Here is a 21,913-nt window from a genome sequence, read left to right on the forward strand (position 1 = left end):
ATGCATTCTTGATACTGTCAACAGTAGTTTTGCATATACGTGATGTTTAGCAGTATTGTGAAGTAGAATGTGTGAATGATGAGCCAAATTAATTGAAGTGCCTAATTCTGGGTGAAGAAATCTTGTTGACCTGAATGTCTGAGCGTATGAATTTTTTCATTTTCGTTTGGTGGCTTCATTCACTATATTTGACTGTTGGTGGTGGTGTTAAGTGTACACCAGTGGTGTAGCTAGGGAGGGGTGGTCTGCCCAGGCAGCACTTTTGCCGAGGGACTTCTAAAAAAAAAAAAAAGTGTTTTTAAGGCGTTCCATTCTATTATGTCTGTGTATCACACAGACTTCCTTTACCTGCACGCAAAATTCAATGGTCGCTGAAATGACCTATTTATTGCTGCTCTGCCTCTGCAAGTAAGTGTTTGAGATTTCATTGCTGCCTCTGAGGTTCCTTTGCTCAGTTTGATTCACTTTGCTTACCTATTTATTAAATAAGTGTTTAGCAGGATTTAAGTCACAAGGGGGGGGGGGGGGGGCGTTTGAGATTTCATTGCTGCTGCTTCAGTTTGATTCACTGTGCATTTGTCAGGCTGCCTGTGCAATTCACAAGGTGATTGATTCTGTGTCTCTGTGTGTGTGTGTGTGTGTGTGTGTGTGTGTGTGTGTGTGTGTGTGTGTGTGTGTATAAAATGCCCCAGTTAGTGATACCTGGTGGTTAGTGTTATTCAGGCTCAAACCCTGTACATTACAGTACAAGAAACAAGAGCCTGAGTTGTTTACCCCTATCACAACTTAGAGTTAGATCCATAGCTGATTTTTGTCTCATACTTTTGGTCTGTTCCTCTTAAAATTTGTGGTTTTCTGGTGAGTCAGTGAGGACTGAATTCACTGAATAATGACAGTTTAAGTTCCAGAGTTCCTATCTTTCAGGAAACGCATGGTAACACTAAACATTTTATTTTAGCAACTACCTAATATTATACAAGCAGTATTTAAATGCATCCCTGATTTTGGGCATCCCCCTTAAAATAAATTCTGGCTTTTTCCAGATTTCTTCCGTTGCAAAGCTGAAAGATGTAGTTGTGTCCAGTGCATTTTACAAGGAGCTGAGAGCTTCAGGGGAAAAGTTTAGAGCTACTTATGCAGAGTATGTTTCCAGTATACAACAATTGTTTAGCAAATGATATCACTACTGTGTTAAAATATTTCAAAGCATTGTTGGTAGCACAACAGGTAGTATACTTGGTTTTAATGTGGAAGGCTGTGGGTTTTACTCCCACAGTATATATAGATGGATTGATGCTACTGTACGGTGTTGTACTTTAAAGGGGGGTGGATGCTGCAGTCCTAAGTATGTCCTCCTTTGGAGGAGATACCTAGTAACTATGAACTTGTTATCAATTTGCCATCCATTCCCTATTACAATATTACCAGCTTATCATTTTTTTGTAATGTAACCTAGGCAATTTATCCTTCAAGGGCAACAGGCACTTTTTGTAGATGAAATATAAAGTTGTTTGCTAGCAACAACCTCTTCATTAGTTACAGGTCTCTTTAATGTGGAATTATTTAAATGACTTACTTCTGTAGAGATTGTACATATTTACTGATATTGGTGGATTGTAACAGAAGTTTGAGTAGACTTTTATGATGGAAATGTTCTGAATTGGGCAGGTTTGTCATTATTGGTTATACTTTTTGTTTCACTGCTTACTGGAAAAATGTTCACAACAGTACATTTAAAACACAAGTGTGCTGTATTATATAAGGAATGTAATTTAACACAGTCAGGAAGTGTAATCAAAGAACACATGTATGTTTTTCATACTCCTAAATGTGTGCATGGGGCCTATGATTTGAAAACAGCCCAAAGGTAAACTTTAGCTTCCAGTGTCCAGATGCATTTTCTTTGAATGTGGGTTTAGATGCTTTTTCAAAGAATGTGAGTTTCAAGGGCAGAGCAGTTTTAATGCCAAATCTTTTTTCATTGCGAGCCTGTATTGCTTTGTTTAGTAGATGTTTATCAGTGTTTGTGATATAAAATTTAAAATAAGATGTGAAGTTGTTCAATCTCACCTCCATTCTTACTGATGGGTTTGGAGCCGATCATTGGCTCTGAGTTGGCCAATTTGCAAAGCTCGAGGTCTCAAACAGCTCGAGGCCGAAGTCCTATCCCACAATTCACCACTACATTCCCCAGATCTAGTTTGCTGCTGCAACTAATTGGATGTTCTCTACAGCTCTTGGCCATTGGAGAGAAATGTTTGTGATTTTTCTTCAAAATGTTCAAGAAAGTTTCCTTTTGTATTTGTTGGATATTGATAGTATTGTGCTTTATTCTGTTTATCCGTTTTTTCGGATTTATATCCTCGTTAGTGGATAGCTCTTGCTCTCCTTCTCTCTCTCTAGTTTTGGGCTTGGCCCTGTTTATGCTAGTTACTGCTCTATCCCCAGCCAAGTTGGGCTTTTGCAGTTTTACGCAATTTTTTGTTTGTAAGCTGGTTAGGATCTTGGACATTTTTTGGCTGGCTTTTTTTTTCTTTTTTTTTTTCCTTAGCCTGTTAGGTTTTTCTATTACAGCTTAAAAGTTATAGCTGCCTTGGTATTCTTTTAGCTGGTTAGGCTTACTTTTCTTTGGATATAGCTATTGTACTTGGGTGCCTTACAATGTCGGAAAAGGCTAAATCTGGTTTCAAGAGGCGCCCAAAATGTCGTCAGAAGATGTAAATTACGGATGGGTACTCTACATGTGTGTACTGCTTGGGTGAAGTACATTTACAGGAGGTATGTGCTATTTGTCATGGGTTCAGCTCCAGGGTGCTAGCTGATTTGGATTCTGCTCTGGGTCAGCATAAACCCTCTTCTCCAGCCTCTTCATCTGGTTCGGCTCCAAAGGGCTCTTCAGTTCCGAAAACTTCACAAAAGGCTATGGTCTCGCCTCCTATGTCAATGGAACCGACCGTTCAGGTTGCTGGTAGGAGCAAGTCTTGGAACTGGTATCTCCTACTTTGAGGTCCCCAATTCTGGGTCACCGGCTCAGTCGGTGGTTTCCTCTTGTGCTTCCAGACTTTGATTCAGACATGGACCAAGTGGTGCGGAGACATTTACAGGATCCGGTGCTTGCTAAAATTCTGTTTCACTGTTGCAGTCCTTACATTTGGGTAATCGGCTGGCAGGTTGCCCTCAGTCGGCCTGATTAACAAAGTCTTGGGTCCTGCGTCGGTTGCTGTCCCTTTTTCCATGACGTCGGGTCGTCAGGGGTATAAAACATGCAGCTGACGCCATTACCCCAGTCTTTCTTGCCGCACGGTGCCTGAAGCAGAAGCAGTTTGCAAGTGCCGGTCGGCCGACTCCTGAAATTTTCATTTTCAAGTTTCAGAACCGAAATCTGCAACTAAAAGCCAAGTACCTCGTTGGGGAATTTTTTTCTTGCTCCTTACCAATGTCAGTAGAAGTTAATAATTGTATTACTTGTGGGAAGCAAATATCTCATAAGGATTTTCATTTGTACTGTATTCCTTGCCTAAGCTCTGACCACAACGTGCCTTGCTGTCAGTTTTGTGCTAAATTTAATCAATGCACTATTAAACATAGGTATATTTTTGCTTCTAAATATTTTGGCTCAAGATTTAACTATCCAGAAATGTCATCGGTTAGCAATCCAACAACCGGAATACCTAAAAAACACAAAGAAAAAGACAGAGACTGACCGAGGTCCAAAACCGACGAAGCTTCTCCTAAGCCACTCGCCAGTACTCAGTGAGGTGCTTTCGCAGCCTCTGATACCCGCTACTTTTGATTTGCATTCGGAATCTGGTATGCCGCGAGATATAAGTATTGAACCGGCGGATGTCTCTACCTTAGATGGGTCCAGAGCCACTGAGCAGGCACCAGCTTCTGAGGGTGTTTTCAGGCCTAAAGATTTGTATATTAAACCAACACCATCTTCAAAACTAAGGCCAAAAACTACTTCTATGTCTAAAAAAATGACTCTTGGGCCACGTGTACAGGCCCCAATGCATAAGAAACAAATGATCAAAATGGCTGAGGATTTAATTTCCTTGATTAGGGGTACCCATCCCCCTCCTGCTAAGAGGTGTAGGCAATGCACTGACTCTGAATCTTCAAATCAGGTTTCTATTTCTTCTGATTCCTCTTCTGATCAGGAATTATCTATTCCCACTTATGAGGACTCTAATGCAGAATATTCCATCCTTTCTGCTTCTCCTCCTGAGGATTTTTCTTTTGGAGAAACTTTGCACACCTTAAGGGAACACTTTCATTGGGAGAGTCAGGATTTCTCAGAATCTAAAGAGAGACTTGGGGAATTCCTCCTTCCTCAGCATAGGCCTTTGGCTATACCTCCTGTTTAAGAAATTGTTGTTGATGTTTTCTCAGTCCAGTATGACTCCTGATTCCCTGCCTCCGGCTCCTAGTAAGCCAGACAGATATTACAGGGTTCCCGACTCCCGCAAATTCCTCTCTAAAAACCCTACTGCTGACCCTGAAACCATTTCTCAAGGTCCTAAGGGCATTAAGGCTTATACTGCTAAAAATCCTACCCTTTCTGATAGAGATTCCAGGGAGCTGGATAGATGGGGTAAGAAGGTTCACATGTCTGCAACCTTGGCAATCAGGGCTTTAAACTGTCAATTTTATATGCTTAAATATCAACAGCATGTCATGGGTTTAATCAAACAAAATGATGTTCATTTCTGACTGTGTGGAAAATAGAGTTGCAGGATTTATTGCATTCAGCTGAACAAGTTGGAAAACATACTTTGCGATGTGGTTTTGATTCCTTGGAGGCCTCTTGCAGGGCTGCTGTTACTGGATCTGTGATAAGAAGGCATGCTTGGCTCAAGGAGCAAAATCTGTCTGACCATGTTAAAGCAAAATTGTTGGATGCTCCTTTACAACAGGACACTCTATTTGGTAATAAGGCTGAAGAAGTTTTGAAAAAGATGGAAGATAAAGCTAAGTCTATGCAAATTGTAAAAGATTTCCTACAAGTGCAGTCACCCAGGTTCAGTAGGCACTGGCCTACTAAGAACTGGTCCTTTTCAGTTGCCACAAGAGCTGCTCAAGTCAAACCCAGACATTGCAAAGGCTCCAGGTTCCAGTCACAAGGAACTTATAGAACAAAGCTATGGGGTGCCTCCACCTCCAAATCTGGAAGTAACAAGGCACCTTCCTACAGTAAGCAGTCTCAATGACTTTCCACTGCAATCACCAAGCACTTATCTTTTGGCTTCCCCTTTGTGGGGAAAACTGGCACTTCATGCACGAAACTGGCAATTGATTACCCAGGACAAATGGATTTTAAATATAGTATCCCAGTGATACGGATTTCACTTGCACAAGTTGCCAATCCCAAACGGTTGGCCAGATCTGCCTCCAAATCAGTGGGAATAGGCCCAGAAACAAGTTAATGTCCCTCATGACTATGAGGGCTATTCAACCAGTACCAGAAAAGGAAAAGGGACATGGTTTTTATTCAAGACTTTTCCTGGTACCACGAAAAGACAAATCATGGCGTCCAATTCTGGACTTAACCATTGTAAATACATTTCTGGACATTCCAAAATTCAAGATGCTGACTCTCCAACAGTTACTACCTATGCTAGGCAAGGATGCCTGGTTGGTAACTCTAGACTTAAGAGGCTTACCTGCATATCCCAGTCAGGGAATCTTGCAGAAGATACCTCCGCTTCAAAGCAGGCTATTTGCATTACCAGTTCTCTGCACTGCCCTTTGGCTTATCTACTGCGCCCAGGGTCTTCACAAAGTGCCTGGCTCCAGTAATTAAATTTTGCAGGCAAAGAAATATTCAAATTTATCCATACCTGGATGATTGACTAATTCAGGCAGAAAACGAGGACAATCTTCTAAAACATCTGGCATTTGTAAAAGGCTCCTAACTTGTCTAGGATACACCATAAACGAAAAGACATTACAACTGGTACCCTCTCAAATAATTACATTCCTGGGTGCAAGCTTGAATACAACTGCCCAGATGACTTACCTTATGCCAGAGAAACAGATTCAATTGATGACCTACTTCAAACAGGTGGCCACAAAAACCCAGCCTATCTGCAAGACAACTTCTGCAGGCCTTTGGGGTTCATGGCCTCCTGCATTCTTCTAATTCCATATGCAAGACTGCATATGAGGAAACTTCAATGGTACCTAAAAAGCTTATGGAATCAACATTGTCACAGCCTGAAAACAATGATTCCTATCATTCATTGCCTGCAGCTAGAGTTCCTATGGTGGGCAGAGGCCTGCCACCAAAACAAGGGACTGTCATTCATTCCACCCAAACCCTGACTACAGACTCATCAGATTATGCTTGGGGGGGGGGGGTTCATCTGGCAGGGAGATGCATTCAGGGCCAATGGAGCCCAAATCAAATGCACCTATATATCAGTCAGAAAGAGATGCTAGCTGTACGCAGTGCTCTGACAGCCTTCAAGGACTATCTTCATCCAGGACAACTACTGATAGACAACACCACAGTCATGTGGTACATAAACAAGCAGGGGGGTACCCATTCCTCCCCCCTTTGCAGACTAGCCATGGCGTTGGGAAACACTGCCTTGACTTATCAGATACATCTATAAGCTCAATTCCTGCCAGGAAAGCAAAATACTCTGGCAGACGAACTAAGCAGAAATCTTATGGACCCACACGAATGGAAACTGGATCCACAAATCTTCAGCATGTTGACACGCAGATGGGGAGCCCAGACATAGATCTTTTTGCCTCACCCCAAAACTATCAGTTGGACAAATTTTGCACAAGGATTTATCACAAAAAAGCTTGGAAAGTATTACTCTATCCTTCAGCTGGAAAAATCTAACAGTCTGTGCCTTTCCCTATCTGCCTCTGCTCTACATGGTCTTACTAAAAGTCAGGAAAAACCAAAAATGATTCTGATTGCTCCAGACTGGCCTCGCCAACACTGGTACCTGCTCCTACGCAATGTCACACCTTCCTCCGTGGTACCTGCCTCAGACATCTTACCTACTGTCACAGCAGAACGATCAAATTCTGCACACTCATCTCCGAACTCTGAATTTTGCAGCATGGCTAATCATCTAATTTCACCAGTTACATCTCCCAGCAAACCTGCGATGGATGTCATTTTGGAGGCTTGAAGGCCTGGTACTAGAAAATCTTATGCTGACAAATGGAAAAGATTCTGTGCCTGGAACCCAAGCACAAGGAATAAGCACAGCAGTGCCCAATATTCCTCATCTCTGCAATACTTAACTGAGATGCTTCACAAGGGCCTATCTCTTTCTTCCATAAAAATACATGCCTCTGCCATTTCAGCTCATTACAACACAGAGCCCTCCCCTCTTTTCTCATCCTCTGCTATAGCAGTACCTCAGAGAGGGCAAAAATTTAACACCTCCCAGGAGAGCCCCAACTCCAGCATGGGACCTCAATTTTGTTTTGGAAAAACTCACTCTTCCTATTTTTGAGCCAGCTGCTACTACAGACCTAAAATTTCTCTGATGGAAAACTGCTTTTCTTTTAGCAGTCACTTCAGCTAGAAGGATTTCAGAACTACAGGATCTTATGGCAGTGGAGCCTTTCATTATTTTTTACTCTGGCACTTCTGCAGGGCCTTATAGCTTCTCCTAATGCTGTATAAATCCATTCTCCCAACCGTAGCTTTGGGATTCTACCCAAATGTAATGACTGCAACAGTGAAACACGAAGAACATAGTACAGTTGTGTACACTTACCTTAAATGTAGATGTTCGAGTGTATTCACTGTTGCAGTCCTGGTTTACCCTCCCTCCAGCCCCCTGTTTTTTTTCTCACTATACCTCTCATTTCAGTTACTATCTTTAAAAGCCTTTAGTGTATCTGCTTTTGTTTGGAGGTATATGTTTTGTGTTTTTTATTATTATTATTATATATATATATATATATATAGATATATATATATCTATATCTATTTTTTTTTTTTTTTTGCTCCCCATTTCGGGGACACCTGCCATCTGGGGCAAGAAAAACTGATGTAATGGCGTCGGCTGCATGTTTTATACCACTCACGACCTGACGTCATGGAAGAAAGGACAGCAACTGATGCAGGACCCAAGACTTTGTTTATCAGGCCTACTGAGGGCAACCTGCCAGCAGATAACCCAAATGTAATGACTGCAACTGTGAATACACTCTAACATCTACATTTATGGTAAGTGTACACAACTGTACTTTTTGACTCTAGCAGCTTCGGTACCGACGGTCCTCTCCTGTTGTTGCTCCTCCTCCGACTCAAGTCGAGACTTTGGAGCCAGAGGGGGCCATTCAATCGTTGGTGGAACTGTCGGTACAGACACTCACTTTTGACCTGTCTGTACCGACCACCCTGATATCATCTGCTCCAGCGACGGAATCTGGGAGCTGATGCTCTCCTGTCTGTTCCGGGGGTGGGTGGATCTAACCGATACGTCTGTTCTGACTCTTACTCTTGGGTCTTCGGCACGGATGAGTTCGGCTCCTATCTCAGTCTCTGAGCTGGTGGTTCTGGTGCTGGAGGGAGTCATCGGTGTCTTCGGACCTGGGTGCTTCCTCGCATCGGAGCCGTGGGGCCTTCGATGCCATGAGGAGGACTTTGTCCCCTCGGACTTCCACAACCTCTGATATGGCCACCTCCTCCCAGAAAGTGCCTGCTTCTTCTCCACTACCACACGTTCACTGTAAGCATAAGGATCCAGAGCCAAAGGATGCCCCCTTGGGGGAACCCTGCTTTTCCGAGACCTCCCCAGAGATTCCTACTGAGAAGGTCCCTCAGAAGAGATTATGTAAGAGGAGACATTTAGATTCCCCTCAGGAATCCATCACGTCGGACACTGATTTGGAGGAATCTGAAAGGTCCCCAAGGTCCCCCTCTGAGGATATTTCCTTCGGGGATATCCTTAAGATCCTTAAGCAGAGGGGAGACTGGCAGCCCCTAAACCCTACTGAGGACGAATCAGTGCTCCTGAAGGCTTTCGGGTCCTGACCCTCCACCTCTTGGGTGTCTCCGCCCTTAGATGAGTTGATGGATCTTTTGTCTCTAAGGGCGTGGGAGTCACCAGATTCTATGGAGCCTGTTCCTAGAAGGCCCAACAAGTACATTTCAGCCACCCCCATGATAAGTCCTTTTTATCTAAACCCATATCTTTTGATGTCATGGCGGTGGGCCAGCCACTAAAAAAGGTATGTCTGAGATTTCTACATCTGTCCATCTGCCTAATAGAGAGTCTAGGATAATGGACAGATACGGGAAGCTCACGTTCAGTTCTACGACCTTTGCCCTTCGGTCTTTGAAGTACCTAACCCACTTCACAAGACTTCAGAGAGATCTCCTGAAGGAGCTGGGAGATGCTCTCCAGGGTGCAGTAGCCGACTCTGTGATGGACAAGGTGACGCCTCAGCTTGCTACCCTCATCTCCATCGTAAACTCGTCCATGCGCCCCATCTCTTAAGCAGCTGATGGAACAAGTAGGGGTGTGGGTACAGGAATTGCTTTGCAAAGACATTCCTGGATGCGCTCATGTTCTTTTGTGGAACCTTTTAAGTCGTCGTTTGTGAATGCCCCTTTCAGTGATTCCTCCTTATTTGGACCAAAAATTAAGAGACCCTCACCAGATTTGAGCAAGACGGTAAGACTATCTGCCGTTGGAGTCCATTTTTCTAATCCTACTAGACCTTATCCCAAAGGTCAACGGGGTGGGGAAATGTGGTTCTGAAAGATCCGAGCCGCCTTTCCGAACTCGCAAGGTGAAGCCTCCTCCAGGGGCAGAGGGGGGAGGCAATGGTGGAAGACGACGCCCACGTGGCAGGGGGGGTACGCAGAACCAGGGTGACAGGGATCAGTTCCTTGGAAAACCCCATCAGCGCTCCTGAAAGGAGGTCCCAACTGTCCTGCTCTGGAGGCAGTCTGGGGACGTTTGTCTTTGTACCTAGGCACCTGGCTAAATATTTCAGAAGACTGTTTGGTACAAAACGTTATCCAGAGGATATTCCATTCCCTTCCTTTCACAGCCCAGACCAACAAAAGGAATCCCAGAAGTTCCACCCAATCTATGCGATGTAGCATCCGTAGATGTCCAGAAACTATTACAAAAAGGAGTCATCCAGCCAATCCCAGCAGACCAGCAAGGATCTGGAACTTACTCAAGGTTATTTTTGGTACCAAAGAAGACAGGGGACTAGAGACCTATTCTGGACCTCAGCAGACTCAACAAATATGTGGTAAAGACTAAGTTCCGGATGGTCACGCTTCAATCCATTCTTAGGGAAGGACAACTGGATGTGCTCTATAGATCTCCATGATGCGCACTACCATATCAAAATGGCCAGGCCATCCAGGGATCATCTGCAGTTCCAGCTGGGAGCCAGTCACTTCCAGTTTGGGGCCCTGCCCTTTGGGCTCACTACAGCTCCCAGAGTGTTAACCAAATGTACGGCAGTGGTCATGGCTCACTTGAGACATTCAGGAATCCAGTGTTTCCTTACTTGGATGACTGGCTCCTTACTGCCCCCACCAGGCATCAGCTTATTCGGGCAAGGGACACAACCATAGATCTATGCTTACACTGGGTATTACGATAAATTCAGAAAGGTCTGCTTTATTGCCATCGTAATACCTGGTGTAAGCATAGATCTATGGTTGTGTCCCTTGCCCGAATAAGCTGATGCCTGGTGGGGGGCAGTAAGGAGTACAGTCTTTATAGGAGCAGACTTAGACACGGTCAACATGTCCCTGAAGCACCATCCCGAAAGATTATCCTAAAACAACAAATTGTGGATCTCCTGTCAAAACGAAAGGCACCAACATCACAGATTCTCAAACTGCTCGGTACTATGGCAGCAGCGATTATTGCAATACCCCGTGAGATCTCACATGCGCATTCTCCAGTGGCTGCTTTTCACACAGTGGTCTTTTCAGGACTTACCGATGAATCACCCAGTTCTGATTACCAACCCTTGCAAGGACAACCTTCGGTGGTGGCTAACGTCAGAGATGGTGACAATGGGCCGTCCATTTGTTCTTTCCACTCCAGTTGCAACAGTAACCACGGATGCCTCCCTGATCGGGTGGGGGGGGCATTATCAGGGACGGACAGCCCAAGGTACTTGGCAGGCTCATGAGGCTCATTTGCACACAGATGTCCTGGAGATGAGAGCAGTTCTTTTAGTGTTGCAGGCCTTTCAAGACTCTCTTCCCCTAGGCACTATTGCAATCCAGTCGGACAGCATTTCCGTAGTCTGGTACATAAACAAGGAGGAACCAATTATTACCCCCTGTGTCGAGAGGTTCTAAGATTATGGAAATGGGCAGAGTCCACCCAGCGCTTTCTGATTACAATGCACATTCCGGAGAAATCCAATGTAATTGCGGACAGACTCAGCAGAGCTATTCTACTTCACGAGTTGTTTCTCCAGAACTAAATTATTTTCCACAGATGCGGCCAACCTTGCTGCGATCTTTTTGCCACCCCCACAAACACCAAGTGCAGCAACTACTTTGCCCTGATCCCTCAACAGGTACAATCCCTGAGGGATGCACTCGTCCAAGATTGGCCTCCGGGACTCCTATATGCCTTTCCTCCCTTTCCACTAATTCCCAAAGTATTGTAGAAAGCCAGTTTTCTGGGCAGGACACTTATCTTAATTGCTCCATATTGGCCTCGTCAAATTTGGTTCCCCTTCCTGAAGCCTCATCTACTAGAGGAGCCTTGGATACTGGATCCAGTACCAGATCTGTTGACCCCCTCGTCAAGAGCTCTTCACCCCTCTCTCCAGTCCCTCAAATTGACAGCTTGGCTGCTACAATTCCCAGAATAGCCAGGTTCCAGAATTTATCACAAGAAGTGTGGCATATCCTTCTGTCTCATAAATCTTCAACTAGGAAACTTTACCTCAGTAAGTGGAAAAGGTTTTCCATCTGGGCACAGTAGACTAACATTGACCCTTTCCTGGCATCTGTCTCAGATATATTGGAATTCCTAACAAAACTGTTCAATGAAGGAGATGCAGCAGCGACCATTCGAGTCCAACTGGCCGCTATTTCTAATTTTCATTTAGGTGCGTCTGAAAATGGTATGTCTCATAAGGTGGCTAAGGCTTTTTTGAAAGGTACGATGCACTTAAAAACGCCGATCAGATCTCCTACTACTCCCTGGAACTTGAATCTAATCTTGTCCAAAATTATTCTTCCGCCCTTTGAACCTGCCTCTTCTTGAGAGCTGAAGTATCTTTCTTGGAAAACCATTTTCTTGGTGGCTATTACATCAGCACGCAGACTTTGAGAATTGCAGGCCCTTTCCATTAAGCCATGTACCTAATATTCGTAAACACAGGGTTTCCCTTAGGACAAATCCATCATTCCTACCAAAGGTATGTTTAGAATTGGAGCTAAATCAAACAATTGAGTTACCTGATGTCCTTCAAGGATGCATCTGCAGTCATCACATATGGGTTGTCCTGCCTCAGGCAGCCCTTCGGTCGGCCGGATGCCAAAGTCTGGGTCCGGCGTCTGCTGATGTCGCCCTTTCCCCGACGTCACCACGCCTGGGGTATAAAAGCGTCAGCCGACGCCATCTTCCTCAGTCTTTCTTGCCACGTGGTGCCCGAAGCAGAAGCAGTTCGCAAGTGCCGGTCGGCCAGCTCCTGTAATTTCGCTGTCCGAAGACTTCAAAAGCTAAGTACCCCATTGGGGACTCTTTCTTGCCTCAGCCGATGTCAGAAATTTAATTGTTTAACTTGTGGGAAACAAATACCTCATAAGGATTTCCACTCTTATTGTCTTCCTTGCTTAGGCCCAGACCACGATGTCTCGGCCTGCTCTGCCTGCGCTTCCTTCAACCGACGCACTCTTAGACGTCGGTCGGAGTTCGCAGAAGAGTTTTTTGGGGATAGTTTTGCTTACAAAATGCCGTCGGAAACCCCGACATCTCATTTAATTAAGAAGCGGAAAGACAAGGACCGACACACGTGGGCCGCGGTCTCGGTTGAAACCGCGGCTAGGCCTACTGCGAGTGTCTCTGCTGATACAGAGTCCTTGGAACTTCCGAACCCTGAAATAATACAACCGACAGCCTCGGTCCCGGAGGCTCCTACCGAGTCGGTTTCAGAATTGCCTTCCGAAACTGGTGTATTGGAATCTTCCGACACCATTCCTTTAGATCAAGCTACACCAGCACGTGGTGCAGCCAGGCCTCCTGCATCCATGTCTATTAAGGCCTTCACCAGGGCTAAAGCTGCAGAACACACTAAAGCCATGCCTCCTAGAGTTATTCCTCAGGGACCTTCTTCTAGTTCACAGATTTTAACTTTAGCAGATGACCTGATCTCCTTTATTAGGGGCTCTCAGCCTCATACGGACAGGGGCTCCCAACCCCCTCTAGACAAAAGGCCCAGGATGGATCCCCCTGATCCCCTTTCTTCAGAGGAGGCCTCTTTTGGCTCAGATCACTCAGACTACCAGGAAGAGGCTTACTCGGCCTACGAGGATTCGGATGCAGAGGAATCTATTCCCTCAGCCTCCCCTCCTGAAGAGCTTTCCTTTGGGGAGACCCTTCACACTATGAGAGAGCATTTCAAATGGCAGGGCCAGGAATATTCTGATTCCAGGAAAAGGCTAAGAACTTTTCTTCATTTACCACAGCGTAGACCTTTGGCTATTCCTCCTGTTTTAAATGTGATTGATGATGTATATTCTGATTCTAGTATGACCCCTGACACTCTGCCTCTGGCCCCTGTTAAGCCTGATAGGTATTACAGGGTCCTGGACACAAATAATTTTCTTTATAAGGCCCACTCTGCTGACCCTGAAACTATTTCACAGGGCCCTAAAGGGGTTGCAGCTGTTACTACTAAAAACCCACTCCCCTCTGCAAAGGAGTCCAGGGCATTAGAGAGATGGGGTAAAAAAGTGTACACTTCTGCCACTCTTGCTATGAGGGCATTAAATTGTCAATTTCACATGATACAGTATCAAGAGTATTTGTTAGAAGAAATGCATAAGAAATTGTCTTCTTCTGAACCCCTGGACCGTAAATCCCTTCAGGATCTGGTACATAATTCCCAGCAGGTTAGCAACCATTTCTTGCAGTGTGGTTATGATGCATTGGAAGCTTCATGTAGGTCAGCAATGACAGGTGTTGTCATACGCAGGCATGCTTGGCTGAAGGAGCAATCTCTGCCAGAACATGTTAAAGCTAAGCTTTTGGATGCTCCACTGGAAAAGCAAAAGTTATTTGGTTCCACTGCTCAAGACGTCCTAAAGAAATTTGAGGAAAAGGCAAAATCTGTACAAACAGTTAAGGATTTTCTTCAAGTCCAACCGCCTAGATTTAGCAGAAACTGGCCTTCCAAGAATAAGTCCTTTCCGGACACAGAGAAATTTCAGAGGGGTAGAAACAGGCGTGCCAGAGGTAGAGGCCAAGCTAGGGGCTCCTACAGAGGCCGTCAATGGCAGCCTCCAATCAAGACAGGCAGTTCAGGATCTGCAACTGCTGCACAAGGACAGACTCAATGACTCTGCTTTGACTCCGCCAACCAGGGCTCAATTAGAAGCACCTTTGGTCGGAAAGCTTTCTTTATTCTCAAGAAATTGGCACAACATTACAAGAGACAAATGGACACTCCAAATAATAGACAACGGATACAGGTTCCATTTCCACACATTGCCAAAAAGAAAAGGCATACCAGGTCTGCCACCAAATCAAAGGACAGAGGCTTTGAAACAAATCAAACTTATTACAAATGAAAGCCATAGAAAAAGTTCCTATTTCAGAACAAGGCCAAGGATTTTACTCCAGGCTATTCCTTGTTCCAAGAAAAGAGCATCAATGGAGGCCTATTCTCGACTTGTCCGTACTGAATACTTATCTCATTGTGCCAAAATTCAAAATGCTGACTCTACAGCAACTCCTTCCCATGCTGGGCAAGGGGTCTTGGCTGGTTACTCTAGACCTCAAGGAGGCATGCCTGCATGTCCCCATCAGACAAAGTTGCAGAAGATACCTCAGATTTCTTGCAGGGTCAGAGCATTATCAATTCTCAGCATTGCCCTTTAGCTTATCTACTGCGCCCAGAGTATTCACAAAATGCCTGGCATCAGTAATAGCACACTGCAGACTCCAGGGGATGCAAATCTACCCTTATCTGGACGACTGCCTTATACAAGCGGGCAACCAACAAACTCTGATAAAGGACTTAAATTATGCCATCAATCTTCTACAGGCCTTGGGATATACAGTCAACATGCACAAATCAAGACTTGTTCCATCCCAAAGAATAACCTTTCTGGGGGCGGATCTAGATACAACCACGCAAATGGCCTATCTCACAGAAGAAAAACAAAGTCAACTACCGGATTACTTCAGGAACCTGACAACACAAACTCAGCTGACTGCAAGGAAAATCCTGCAGGCCCTGGGTTACATGGCATCCTGTATTCTTCTGATTCCACAAGCAAGGCTACATATGAGAAAGCTACAGTGGTACCCAAGGAGTTTATGGACTCAGTACAGTCACAGTTTGGAAACTTTAATCCCACTCATTCCATGCCTTCACAAGAAATTTCTGTGGTGGGCTCAGGCCAGCCAGTCCAACAGAGGGCTGCCCTTCACAAAGCCAAAAAACCTCCCAAACTATTACAACAGACGCTTCAGACCTAGGTTGGGGAGCTCACATGGAGGCAGAGGTATCCAAGGACAGTGGTCACGAAAGGAGCTACGCATGCACATAAATCAAAAAGAAATGCTAGCAGTGATGCATGCAGTCGAGGCCTTCAAACTCTTTCTGCATCAAGGCCATCTACTAATAAGGACAGACAACACCACAGTTATGTGGTACATAAACAAGCAAGGAGGTACCCATTCTTACCCTCTGTGCAGACTGGCAATGAATCTATGGGGTCTTTCCTTGAAACTCAGTATACAGCTACACGCTCAGTTTGTGCCAGGGAAGGACAATACACTGGTGGACAGCTTATGCAGAAATATGGATGCACACGAATGGATGCTGCACCCAGACATTTTCCAACAGATAACACAATCTTGGGGGAGCCCGGACATAGTTCTATTTGCATCCCCCCACAATCATCAACTAAAGAAATTCTGCTCAAGGACATACCACCCACAAGCGTGGAAAGTGGACGCCCTCTCCTTCAGCTGGAGAAATCTGACAGTGTATGCATTTCCGCCTATTCCATTAATGACCAAGGTGTTACTGAAGATCAGGGCAGAGCAGCTAAAACTGATCCTGATAGCTCCGGACTGGCCAAGACAACACTGGTACCCACTGCTAAGGAGCATGTCACGTACGAAGCCATGGCCCCTACCTCTATGGCCACTTCTACTGACACAGCACAGATACAAAATTCTTCACTCCAACCTGAAAACATTGCAACTAACAGCGTGGAGAATACCTTGACTCCTCCTCAGGATAAGCTATCCCAGAGAGTAAAGAACATTATTCTGGAAGCTCGCTGCCCTTCCACAAGGAAGACATACTCAGCAAAATGGAGAAGATTTCTCATCTGGAGCACCACAAAGGGCCTAGATGCGACAATGATGAACATGGCACATATCCAGGAATACTTGGCAGAAAAGTTCCACAATGGACTGTCTTACTCTTCTATTAAGATTCATGCTTCAGCAATTTCAGCAGGGTACAATACTGATCCTCCTGTCTTTTCTCATCCTCTCCTAAGACAGTTTCTAAGAGGGATCAAAAATATCAAACCTCCTAGGAAACCACCTCTACCTGCTTGGGACCTTAACTATGTGTTGGAAAAACTAACACTGCCTCCATTTGAACCAGCAGCATCTGCAGATCTACAGTACCTCTCATGGAAGACTGCTTTCCTTCTGGCAATAACCTCAGCAAGAAGAGTTTCGGAATTGCAGGCCCTGATGGCAGTTCAGCCATTTATTATTTTCCATCAGGATAGAGTTTCATTAAGAACTAATCCTACTTTTATGCCAAAGGTGGTATCCAGGGTTTCATTGAATCAAGCCATTCACCTGCCTACCTTCTTCCCAAATCCACAAAACAAAGGGGAGAAACTGCTGCACACCCTGGACATTCACAGACAGTTGCGCTACTAATTGGACAGAACCAAAGGCTTCAGAAAAACTGACCAGCTGCTGGTAGCATATGCTGCTGGTACTCAAGGAAAAGCAATTTCCAAACAGACAATTTCAAAATGGATAGGAAATTGCATCTGCTTTTGTTACTCTTTTCATGGAAAGACTGTACCAGCTAACATTAGACCTCATTCTACGAAAGCCACAGCCACCTCCACTGCCTTCTTAAGAGGGGTGGCTACAAAAGACATTTTAGAAGCTGCCACATGGAGCTCCGTGCATACATTTGCCAAGCATTACAATTTACCTCTATATTCCAGATCCAGAGCAGGCTTTGCTACGGCTGTCCTGCAGGGTATCTTAGCTACACCATCTTTTTCCTAGTACCTCCACCCCCAGATTAACTATGGTATTCTACCCATATGTGATGACTGCAGATGCATCCTTGAAGGACATAGTACAGTTTTGTACCTACCATAAATGTAGATGTCCAATAGGTATGCATCTGCAGTCAGGTTTACCCTCCCTCCTTCCCCTCTGGTACTCCTAGGGTGCTTACCTCTCTATTAGCTAGATCTGGGGCAAGAAAAACTGAGGAAGACGGCGTCGGCTGACTCTTTTATACCCCAGGCGTGGTGACGTCGGGGAAAGGGCGGCGACAGCCGATGCCGGACCCAGACTTTGGAATCCGGCCGACCGAAGGGCTGCCTGAGGCAGGACAACCCATATGTGATGATTGCAGATGCATACCTATCGGACATCTATATTTATGGTAGGTACAAAACTGTACTTCTTTTTTTTTCGTAATCATTCAAACCAGTTGAAATATATGCTCCACAAACTTGACGTCCATCGACAACTTCGCTTCTGTTTGGACAGGACAAAAGATCTCAGAAGGGCTGATCAGCTGTTTGTCTCCTTCTCAGATTATCTCCAAAACTACCTTGTCAAGATGGCTCTTTGTATTTCTTTATCTACAGTGAAGCAGGTATTGAATTACATAAAGTCAAGGCTCATTCTACAAGAGCGGTTTCTACTTCTGCAGCCTTCATGACCAGGTTATTTATTGATTCAATTTGTGCAGCTGCCACCTGGTCAAATCCTCATACCTTTATATCTCATTACAAATTGGACAAGGCCTCTAGGGACAGAGCTTCATTTGAGTCTGCTGTCCTGAAACAGATACTCCCGTGAGCCACCCAAGATTGTGGTGCTGGGGACACTACCCATCAGTAAGAATGAAGGCGAGATTGAACAACTTCACATTAAGAAGTTATGTACTTAGCATAACGTTCCATGCGAGTTGTTCCTTTCGCCTTCATTATTACGACTCCCCTACCTACCCCCTTCCTATGTCTGGAAGTTTGAGTTGCCATTGTGGTTTTGGTTTTCCGGCGGATGGACTGTATGATTTCCTTGGAATCTGGGGTAGGTTTTACACTAGTTGGCAACAAACAAGATCTGGGGAATGTAGTGGTGCATTGTGGGGGATAGGGCTTTGGCTTAGAGCTGTTTGAGACCTCAAGCTTTGCAAATTGACAGACTCAGAGCCGATGATCGGCTTCGAACCCATCAGTAATAATGAAGGTGAGAAGAACAACTCACATGGAACGTTATGGTAAGTACATAACAACTTATTTTAAATTAAATCCAAATAATCATTGTGGAAGTAAAGCATAAAACAGTATGCACATTTAGTGTTTATGGTAAATGGGGAGAAATAGCCAAGTAATGGAACACTGGAATGGCATGGAGGGGGGTTCATTTGACCATGATTTTGTGAGGGTGGAGGGGCTGCAAACTCAAAGGCAGCCCTGAGTGGCACAAACTCTAGCTACGTCACTGGTGAACACAATGAGAATATAAAACCAAGATGATGTAATGCCACACTGTCCAGATTAGAGATTATGGGGTGCATCTTCTGGCATCCAGGAATTTGTATAACACAGACAGCATTGACATTTTCTGATTACATTAGTGCAGAGAACTGGTTCATGGTGTTTGCCAAGTGTTGCATTTCTTTATTTCTCCGTTATTTTTCTCTAGCCATTATTTACACGCACCCTTATTTATTTTGACAGTTTATAAGATTAAAAAGGTGTTGGTTACTGCTATGTTTTCATAAGATTTCTTCTGCACTGACTGAATAAAAATCATTGACTATGAATATACATTTATGTAGCAGCCATAGCTCATATTTGTTTGTCCTTCCTTCACTTCTGTCTCTGTCTTCAGTGGGTGTTATACTGCACAGTTATGAAAGTTACCAGTGAAAGCTGTGTGCATGTAGTGTGTCAAAGCTGGACAAGTTGCACAGATCCCTGTTGAAAGCATGTACGTACATGGTTTAAGTAGAAAACTCTAGTGTGGGACATTACTGATGGTAGTAAGTGTGGAAGACCCAAGTAATTTTTATCTTTTTTCTGAGCAGCACTGAAGGTTGGATTTTACTGACAGGTGTGCATGCTTCCAGCATACTCTTATGCATGCAACCTTTGTAATTAAAATTGTTGTCCAGGAAGTTTTATCTACTTTAACGATTTCCTTGTTACTTTTCCTGGCCATCGTTTGTAGCAGGCTTAACGTGTATGATTCCTGTAAGGATCACTGCTGCAGGGATTTAAAATATGATTGGAATTCAGACAGAGGAAGATGCCAGATATTTTGGGCAAATGTATAAGCAGTAGGGACAGCATTGATATTATGCTGTGCTGTGGATGTCCTCAAGATAAACCTTTATAATGCAGACTTTGCCTCCTTTGTTTTTTACTACTTGATAATTGTCACTTAAATTGCTCCATTGTTTTGTTTGATAATTTCATTTCTAGACTTTAGTGGTAAGTATTGATGTTTTCCTTAGACTACTGTTGCAGTGTTCTGAACTGTTGGGTTATCTCCTTAAATAAACAGGACATCTGGCAAGGGTACCTATGTGAAAATCTTTCATAGAGCCATACATCCAACATATGGGCTAAGCCTGCAAGCAGAAGCATACATGAGTGGATGTATGGCTATGAAACCTTGATCCAACCATAGGTCTTGTACCCATTGGTCTGTTCTGTACATGGTTGTTGGTATCTTTGTGCCTTCATTTGTTGAGATAAGTGCCCTTTTGGGGAACCTTCCTTGTTTTTTCGTAGTTATTGTAATTTAATATTGTTAGACGTGAACTAGGAGGGGAAAGTGATTGTGGTAGGCAGATTCTTTAAGCATCTTCACTCCCAGTCTCTCTTACATAGGTGCTGAACATAATTAGAAAAACAGTAGTATTTGTCAGTTGTTTATACCAAAAACCCTATGTATGTGTCCTTCCTCTCTAAATACATATTTAAAGTGACAATGCCTTAAGCACCTTGCCCAAGATGAAATGGCAGATCGTGCCACTCTAAATGGGTTGTTCATTATAAAAAAAGAAATTCAAAAGGCTTAGACCTGTTCCATTAACTGCCCAGTTGAACTCTGTCATACCAGCTGAGACTCTGGGACCCATGGTATGTTAGACTCTGTCTTGCTCCTACAATCCCTACCAGAGGCTAGTGTGGCATCTGATTCTCACATGTACAATACAGCTGATCTTAATGATACTGTGGAGAGTTAGGAACATTAACTTATTATTTTGGAAGGATCAGAGGGTATTCCCCAAATATTAGTTTGGGAAGAAGTACCAGTGTCCTTAATTGAAGTATCTCGGGGTTGAATCTACCACAACTTGTTAGAGGGGGTCACTCCCAAGAAGAAGAAAAAAAAAGTGATGTCCTTCTATTCATATGCTGCTTTATTCCTGACATCAGGGAGTTTGCTCTGAACTGTCATACATCCAGCCATTATTCAAAAGTTAAATGCTACCACTAGGGTGCATGTCACGTCCTGTGCCTCTCTCGGATGTCTGTCATAAACGGACGTCTTTTATAAAGAGGATGTCAGCACACACCTCTTCAGAACTTTCCTGCTGCCTGACTGCCAACTCCAGTTGTCGCATTGCCAGAAGCGTTTTCTACGTCCAACTTCAGATAACTACCACTTAGGGGTTTTCTGTTTTGTTACTTGCTACTGTTTTGGGTTGCATCTTGGGTAAGAAGAGCAAGTGTAGGTGTGGAAGGCAAATTCCACATAAGGCTTCATGTGAGCTCTGCCTAGGCCATGAACACGACCATACCACCTGTAGTATTTGTCAGGCCTTTGTCCCCAAGACCATCAGAAGCCATCTTGCAGCCTTAAAATTATACCTTGAAAATCAGACTCAAACATCTAGCTTCTTGGATGGGACCCAACGTTGGAACATTCTGAAGAACCCCCCCAGTCAAGAAGGCCAAAAAGAGTAGGCCCAAACAGACTGCTGCACCCTCCACTCCAGCCTTGCTGTCGAGGCTAGTGAAGGCCTGGCGTCCAAGCCGGAGTCCTCTGAGCTGTCTTTGGTGGAAGGTCCAGAGGAAATCATTCCTTTGCCAGAGGTCACGTCCCAGAGGAAATCTCAGGTGTCAGATTTGTTGCTGAGGGGGGAACCTAGGCTCATATCTGTGGGTGCGCGTGGTGTCTCCAAATCATGGTAAGTGAGGGCAGTAGTCTCTGATGTAGTAGGTGAGGACCTGAGCTTCAGTGAGACCATCACCAAAATGCAAAACTTTTTCAAATGAGTCCGCGAGTCCCAAAAGAGATACTATGAACTACTACAATTGGAGTCTCCCAGTCCTCCTCCTGTGCCCAGAGTACACCCTGCTTTTCTGAACAGCTTCATGGCTGCTTCTAAAAACCCTGACTCAAGCCTCCAGCACCCAAGTGTCCAGATAGATTCTACAGGGTGCCTGAGGCAACAA

General features: G+C 44.4%; 1 protein-coding gene across 1 annotated transcript in view; it reads left to right on the plus strand.

Moving 5' to 3' along the window:
• Nucleotides 1-21,913, plus strand: part of NAP1L4 (nucleosome assembly protein 1 like 4) — a 709,070-nt gene that overhangs the window by 648,139 nt on the left and 39,018 nt on the right. The window lies entirely within an intron of this gene.

The sequence above is a fragment of the Protopterus annectens genome, chromosome 17.part0 (genome assembly GCF_019279795.1).
Source record: "Protopterus annectens isolate FY-2018-M chromosome 17.part0, PAN1.0, whole genome shotgun sequence".
In the NCBI taxonomy this organism is placed as follows: domain Eukaryota; kingdom Metazoa; phylum Chordata; order Ceratodontiformes; family Protopteridae; genus Protopterus; species Protopterus annectens.